The 8316-nt window shown below is 47.3% G+C and overlaps 2 non-coding genes across 2 annotated transcripts; both read right to left on the bottom strand.

The window, feature by feature from the left end:
* Positions 1-512: 512 nt before the first annotated feature.
* On the bottom strand, positions 513-584 carry TRNAA-UGC. Its single transcript has one exon. It is a non-coding gene; the product is annotated as a tRNA-Ala (tRNA).
* Positions 585-2180: 1596 nt separating this feature from the next.
* On the bottom strand, positions 2181-2251 carry TRNAE-UUC. The gene has a single exon. It is a non-coding gene; the product is annotated as a tRNA-Glu (tRNA).
* Between the last annotated feature and the right edge of the window lie 6065 nt (positions 2252-8316).

Genomic DNA, 8316 nt, shown 5'->3' with positions numbered 1-8316 from the left:
TCTCTTTCTCTGGCACTAGCCGAGATGAGGGCACCCGCTCAGCTGACCGATCAATAAAGGGTGTGGTACTCGTCTCTCTGATCCTCCGTGCCTCCTTGGGGTAATTAGGTAACCTCCAGGGGGAAACGAGCCCTTTTGGCTAACAGTCAGAACCATCCCAAGCCAGCTGCACTCGCCTCAAAAAGACAGTGTCCCCTGCTGGGTGTACATCACTGACCTCCCTCCTCTCTGAGCACTGACTGCCCCTCTGTTTCCTTGCCTCTCAGTCTGTGCAGATGGGACCTTTCCCTCCAGTGCTGGAGGATTCGCCCTTCTCATCTACCCTTGTCCCAAGCAGCACAGCGGGTGGGAATCTTACATGTACCGAGGTGACTTAGGAGCAGAAACCGCCCCCGACCTTCCATGCAATTGGCACTTGCCCCTCACTGAGCAGGATTGAAACTCCTGCAGGGAGACTGCTGGGCCACATCCCCTCTGGGCATGAGCAAAGCAGCAGGGTGAAAAAATCAACCTGGAGATGGTGGGGATTGAACCCAGGATCTCATACGTGCAAAGCATGTGCTCTACCACTGAGCTACATCCCCGGAGAGTCTTTGCTTGTTACGGGTTATACCAGGGGTAGGCAACCTATGGCACGTGTGCCGAAGGTGGCACATGAGCTGATTTTCAGTGGCACTCACACTGCCCAGGTCCTGGCCACCAGTCTTGGGGGCTCTGCATTTTAATTTAATTTTAAATTAAGCTTCTTAAACATTTTAAAAAACCTTATTTACTTTACATACAACAATAGTTGGTTATATATTATAGACTTATAGAAAGAGACCTTCTAAAAACATTAAAATGTATGACTGGCATGCGGAACCTTGAATTGGAATGAATAAATGAAGACTCGGCACAGCACTTCTGAAAGGTTGCTGACCCCTGGGTTACACTCAGAGCCCTCTTGTTTCCAGAGCATCCAGTGGCCTAAGAGCAGCATGGGGAACACATTCCCTACTCTGAGGGCCAAACCTGCTGTCCTGGAGATTGCTGGTTCTTAGGGTCACTTTGCAGCAGGGCCAGATTTGATGTGTGGGGCAGAGAGAGTGGGTGCCCTGGACTCAGGGTGCAGAGATACAATCAGGCCTCTCCCCTGCATTGGGTGAGGGGTGCTGCCACCCCCTACTGGAAGGTAATGGGAAGGGAGGGGCGCTGTGAGTCACTCAACACCTGACCCCGGTGGCAGAAGTGCTGTGGGGAGCTCCAGGTGTGTCTAGGATCTGCTTTTTCCACCTGCCTGTGAAGTCCAGCTTTCCCCAGCACATTCACTGCGGTGCAATTGGGTCACTGTTTCCATGGCTGAACAGCAAAGAATCACTCCCAGTTTCCCTTCTATCAGCAGCAGGATTAGCCTGTGTCAGTGATTAATGAGGTGGATCTAGTTGTAGATTGTTATTCATTCCCCACCTTGACAATTCACACCGTCCCTTTCCCATGCAGATTCCCAGCAGCTCAGTGATCCTGGTAGCAGGGGTTGGGGCCTGAGATTTTCAGGGTCCTTTTTCCCCTCCACCTGCAGTGAACTCAGCTTTTCCCCCATCCCAGACAATCCATGAAATAACAACAGGGGCATAAAGAAAGAGGGGAGGGAACATCTCACGGCCAGGGCTGGATGTGCCCAGGGCCCCCTGCTTGTCCATTGTTTCCATGGAATTTGGCCCCCTGCTTTGCACAAGGGACAGAGAAAGATCTTGCTGTTCCTGTGTCTGTGCAAAGAAAATTGTGCTTCCCTAGGAAAGAGAGGCGGGAAATGGCCCCATGGAGGGCCAATTTTCTCGGAAGTAAGAGCAAAGGACTCAGGCTGAGAACTGATTTAACCCCACTCATCTGGGATTTAACAAATTCTCTTCCATGGAGCAGGGCCAGTTCCAGTGTTTTTGCCACCCCAAGTGGAAAAAAAAATAAAAAAGCTGCAGTTCTACCTCTGCTGCTTTTGGCCTCAAGTCCTTCGCTCTGAGAGGGATGAATTGCTGCTGAAGCCTCCCCTTTCCATTGACTGCCCCAGGGACCTGCTTGCTGCGCTGGTGCCTGGAACCAGCCCTGCCATGGAGACACTGGGAAGAAAGGGGAATCAGGAAAATACCATGGATTTGTTTATGTTGTAAGTGAAAAACTGAAGCAGTTTTGGTTTAAAGTCACTTTTCCCTGACTGGGAATTGAACCCAGCCATGGCAGTGAAAATGCCAAATCTTAACCACTAGACCACCAGGGAGGTGATAATGTTATTTTTCTTCTCATTTATGTTACACTTTCTTAGGCTACTTTCTATCCACTTTCTGAAGTTGCTCATTGTCCATTCCCTGAGGGGCTAAGAGCAGAAAGCGCAGGAATCCCTGTACTCAGGGTCACAACCTCAGCCCAACCCAAGACACTGAAACAAACACAAATGATGCTTCAGCTTCCTCCAGCAGGATCACAGAGACACACAAAGAAAACCCATCAGGAACAATCGTCCTCTGCCTTCATTTACCCCATCGCAACCCTCTCAGCAGCCCACTCTTGCGGGAAGGACACTGAGCTTGTAGGGATATTAAAGAAGGTTTATATTAGACATGGTTTATATGAAAAATGACTTATTGTTAATTGATGCCTCATAACTAAAGGTTTATGTTAAAAGTAAATTTGTGATTCTAACCTGCAAGCCACCAGCTGTGTCTGTGTGAAGCCTGCTCAAAGAAATACTTTGTATAAAACTTGTTAAACATTAATTATCTCTAAGTAAGCCAAAACAGTAGCTGTTATAGTGTATAGATAGAGACCCCCACCCTCTGTAAGTTTTCATCTCACTTTATCTTTGATTGTTAAAATACAGGGAGTCTCACATAAATTGGTAACACCCCAAAAAGTAAAGAAACAGTGAAATAGATGTGATTAAGATAGAGAATGTATGTGACTGAATGGTTAGGGAGTCACCAGCCTGAAGAATTCAGTGTCGGCTGAAAAAGGTGTCAAGTGGGATCAACCAGATGACCCCCGGAGGGCAAACTGGAATCCACCCACCACACCTCAAAGGAAGGAAAAACAAAGCATCTGACAACATGGAGCCAGCCACCTGCTGATTAATTTAGCAACAGCAGAATGGAGCAACTCCTATGAACTAACATAGGGAAAAATCCCTATAAAACTGGACTCTAAAGAATAAGGACTTTGAGTCTATGGTTCTGATACCAACCTCCAGGAGCATCATAGAATCATAGAATCATAGAATTCAAGATCAGAAGGGACCATTATGATCATCTAGTCTGACCTCCTGCAAGATGCAGGCCACATTAGCCGATCTACCCACTCTTTTAGCAAGCGACCCCTGCCCCATGCTTCGGAGGAAGGCGAAAAACCTCCAGGGACACTGCCAATCTGCCCTGGAGGAAAATTCCTTCCCGACCCCAAATATGGCGGTCAGCTGAACCCCGAGCATGCGGGCAAGACTCTCCAGCCATACCCTCTGAAAGAGGTTAAGAATATCATATCATTGACCCAATTTGACCCAATTAAGTACCAGTTTGGCACTTAATTGACCTATTGACTAAGCCCGTTATCCTATTATACCATCTCCTCCATAAACTTATCTAGCTTAATCTTAAAGTCATGGAGGTCCTTCGCCCCTACTGTTTCCCTCGGTAGGCTGTTCCAGTATTGCACTCCCCTGATGGTTAGAAACCTTCGTCTAATTTCAAGCCTAAATTTCCTGACTGACAATTTATATCCGTTTGTCCTCGTGTCTACATTAGCACTGAGCTGAAATAATTCCTCTCCTTCCCTGGTATTTATCCCTCTGATATATTTAAAGAGTGCAATCATATCTCCCCTTATCCTTCTTTTGGTTAAGGAAAACAAACCGAGCTCCTCAAGTCTCCTGTCATACGACAGGCCTTCCATTCCTCGGATCATTCTAGTGGCCCTTCTTTGTACCCGTTCCAGTTTTAACTCATCCTTCTTAAACATGGGAGACCAAAACTGCACACAATACTCCAAATGAGGTCTCACCAACGCCTTATATAACGGGACTAGCACTTCCTTATCCCTACTAGAAATACCCCGCCTAATGCAACCCAAGACCGCATTAGCTTTTTTAACGGCCACATCACATTGCCTACTCATAGTCATCCTACGATCAACCAGGACTCCCAGGTCCTTCTCCTCCTCCGTTACTTCCAACTGGTGCGTCCCCAGCTTATAACTAAAATTCTTGTTAGTCATCCCTAAATGCATAACCTTACACTTCTCACTATTGAATTTCATCCTGTTACTAATACTCCAGTTTACAAGGTCATCCAAATCTCCCTGGAGGATATCCCGATCCTTCTCCGAATTGGCAATACCTCCCAACTTGGTGTCGTCCGCAAACTTTATCAGCCCACTCCTACTCTTGGTTCCCAGGTCAGCAATAAATAGATTGAATAAAATAGGACCCAAAACCGAACCTTGAGGAACCCCACTGGTAACCCCCCTCCAACCCGACAGTTCCCCTTTCAGTACTACCCTCTGCAGTCTCCCCTTTAACCAACTCCTTATCCACCTCTGGATTTTCATTTCGATCCCCATCTTTTCCAATTTAACCAATAATTCCTCATGCGGTACCGTATCAAACGCCTTACTGAAATCCAGATATATTAGATCCACCGCATTTCCCTTGTCTAAAAAATCTGTTACTTTCTCAAAGAAGGAGATCAGATTGGTTTGGCACGATCTACCTTTCGTAAATCCATGCTGTAATCTATCCCAGTTGTCATCGGCCTCCTGCTCCTTAACCACTCTCTCTTTCAAAAATTTTTCCATTACTTTGCATACTACAGATGTTAAACTAACAGGCCTGTAGTTACCCGGGTCACTTTTTTTCCCCTTCTTGAATATAGGAACTACATTAGCTAATCTCCAGTCCAACGGTACAATCCCTGAATTTAGAGATTTATTAAAAATCATCGCTAACGGGCTAGCAATATCACTCGCCAATTCCCTTAATATTCTAGGATGAAGATTATCCGGGCCCCCCGATTTACTTCCGTTAAGCTGTTCAAGTTTGGCCTCCACCTCAGATACCGTAATGTCTACCCCCATATCTTCATTCCCATCGGTCCCTCTATCACTATTCCTTAGCCCTTCTTTCGCCTCATTAAAGACCGTGGCAAAATATTCATTCAGATATTGTGCCATTCCAAGATTATCCCTAATCTCCACTCCGTTTAAAGTTTTAAGCGGTCCCACTTCTTCCTTCTTGGTTTTCTTTCTATTTATATGGCTAAAAAACCTTTTGCTATTGGTTTTAATCCCCTTCGCTAGGTCCATCTCCACCCGTCGCTTTGCCTTTCTCACTGCATCCCTACACCCTCTGACCTCAATAAGGTAGGCTTCTTTGCTGATCCCTCCCATTTTCCACTCCCGGTACGCTTTCTGTTTTTTCTTAATGACCCCTCTAAGACGCTTGGTCATCCAGCTCGGTCTAAAACTGCTACCTACGAGCCGTTTTCCCTTTCTCGAGATACATGCCTCTGACAACTCCTGCAATTTCAACCTGAAGTAACCCCAGGCGTCATCTACCTTTAGATTCCTAAATATGTTGGTCCAGTCCACTTCCCTAACTAATCGTCTTAATTTAGTAAAGTTAGCCCTTTTGAAATCGTAAACCCTAGTCTCAGATGCAATATTGATTATCCTCTCATTAATTTTGAAACGAATTAGCTCGTGATCACTCGAGCCAAGGTTGTCCCCTACAACTATTTCCTCAACAAGGTCCTCATTACTCACCAAAATCAGATCTAAAATGGCATCCCCCCTCGTCGGTTCAGCAACCACTTGATGGAGGAATTCATCAGCTATCACGTCTAGGAAAAGCTGAGCCCTATTATTATTACTAGCATTTGTTTCCCAATCTATATCTGGGAAGTTAAAGTCTCCCATGATCAAGCAGTTCCTATTAGTGTTTACCTCCTTAAAAACATTAAAGAGCTCTCTATCCGTCTCCAAGCTAGATCCCGGCGGTCTATAGCACACCCCAATCACTATCCCGGGTGAGGCTCTGGTAGTTTTCTTCCCGAATGTGACCATTGCCCACACAGACTCCGTATTAACCATTGCATTGCTAGTTATTTCATTACATTTCACCTCATTATTGATATACAATGCTACTCCCCCACCTTTACCTTTGCATCGGTCTTTTCTAAACAGCACATACCCTTCCATACCTGTACTCCAGTCATGGCTATCGTTCCACCATGTTTCGGTTATTCCTACGATATCCGGTTTCAATTCTCGGACCAGGAGCTCCAGTTCCTCCATTTTATTACCTAAGCTTCTCGCATTGGTGAACAAACATCCTACCTTTTGCTGTTGGGCTCCTCTCACTCTTCTCAGCCCGCTCGGTAGGGACACAGTACTACCAGTATGACCTGTCGGTCTAGTATCTGTCCCCCCCCTCTTCCTTACACCTAACTGTCCCCCTCTGGCTATATCTGTTGTTATCTTCTTGTTCTCACTCCCAATGTATAAATTTGGCGTGGAGTGCACCAGGGCCTCTCCCAACCGTCTCCCCCCAGTGTCTAGTTTAAAGCTCTTTTAATCAGATGAGCCAGCCTCCCTCCTAGAAGTCTACTTCCTTCCCTACTTAGGTGGAGCCCATCCCGTGAGAACAGTTGTCTGTCCCCAAAAGCCTCCCAGTGCCCATACATCCCAAAGCCCTCCTTGTAACACCACTCTCTCAGCCAACTATTAATCGTCAGGATTCTCTCACCCCTTTGGCGCCCTTCCCTAGGAACAGGTAGGATCCCACTGAAGATCACCTGAGCCTCAATTTCCTTAAGCGTCTTACCCAACCTGGCATAGTCTCCCTTGATCCTGTCTAGCGAGAATCTAGCAGTATCATTCGTTCCCACATGAAGGATGACCAAAGGGTTCTTACCTGCTCCTCTTAGGATCCTTTTCAACCTCAGGTCCACATCCCGTATTTTAGCGCCCGGTAGACAGCACACCCTTCTGTTCTCCGGATCGGCCCTGGTCACAGGCCTGTCCAACCTTCTCAGTATGGAGTCCCCAATCACGTAGACCTGCCTTTGCCTGGGGACAGTGCGGTCCTCTAACCTATCCCCCGTTCCCCCTGGTTGCAAGCTCCTTCCATTCCTATCTTCCCTTGTGGTTCCCCTTAAGCCATCCTGTAATCTCCCCTGACCCAAACTTGGTGTTGCCTCCATAGACTCCTCCCCTCTATCTATGGGACTGGCCGCTCGTCTCTTTTTCCTTGGCCTCCCACCATCAGCTACCATCTTCTTTACCCCTTCCTCATTCTCCAAACCTTCAAACCTGTTCCTTAGCTCTATTTCCCCCTCACTGGCTCTCCTTTTCCTTGGCCTGCTTCCACAGTCACATGCTTCCACCGCCCATCCTCCTCGTCTGGTGGTCCCCCCTCACTGGCCTTAGCCCCTGCTCCCACCTGTGCCCCTGGGCGTTCCCCTTCGGTTACTGCCTGCCATTGCTCCATCAGCTGCTCGAACCCCCTTCTATTCTCTATCAGTGTTTCTACCTGCAGCTCTAGGCCCTGGATCTTTTCCTCCAGCAGCTCTATTAGGCGACACTTCATACATACATAGTACTGCTCTGGGTCCCCCGCTAGAACCAGGTACATACCGCAGCTGCTGCATGCTCTCATCCTTGGTGTGTCCTCTGCTGCTTGGCTCATGGCTGCTGCTGTCCCGGCCTTGCTCGGTGCTTGTACCTAGGGTAACACAGGGGACACGGCGCGGCCCCCTTCCACCTCCCCCTGCTAACTCCCACGCAAACTCCCCTGTTAGCAGCTCTGTTTGCTGCCTCCTGTGCCGCTGCTCGCAGCTGTGCCGCTGCCTGGCTGGGCGGCCGCTTTTATAGGCCCCTCATGACCAAGATACCTGGCCAGTAACTTGGCATGAGCAACATCTAGGCTGGTAACTATAACATCTATACAGAACCTGAATGAATGATTGTGTGAATGAATATGTGTGTGTGTATAAGGAATAAGTAGTAATAGAAACAAGTAGAAAAACATTGTTTTTTGTTTTGTTATGGTATTTACAATAAATGTGGCATCTTTGCCATATCCCTCTTAATAAGATCCTGCTGGTTTTTATTATATTGGTACAACAAGCTGATAGGAGCTCTAGCATAGAGACCAAGGGAGGGGTGTTGCACCCTCTCAGTGGGAGCTGATCACATTCTGACTCTGAAGGAGGAGGGAAAGGCGATGGCCACATGATGGAGCCAGTATGTACCACAACATGGTTCTTCTGTGTGGGATTACTCTGAACACTGACTGAT

The sequence above is a fragment of the Mauremys mutica genome, unplaced genomic scaffold (genome assembly GCF_020497125.1).
Source record: "Mauremys mutica isolate MM-2020 ecotype Southern unplaced genomic scaffold, ASM2049712v1 001362F_np12_obj, whole genome shotgun sequence".
Taxonomy (NCBI): Eukaryota; Metazoa; Chordata; order Testudines; family Geoemydidae; genus Mauremys; species Mauremys mutica.
Note: the sequence above shows the minus strand (reverse complement) of the source record. Positions and strands in the feature narration are given on the sequence as shown.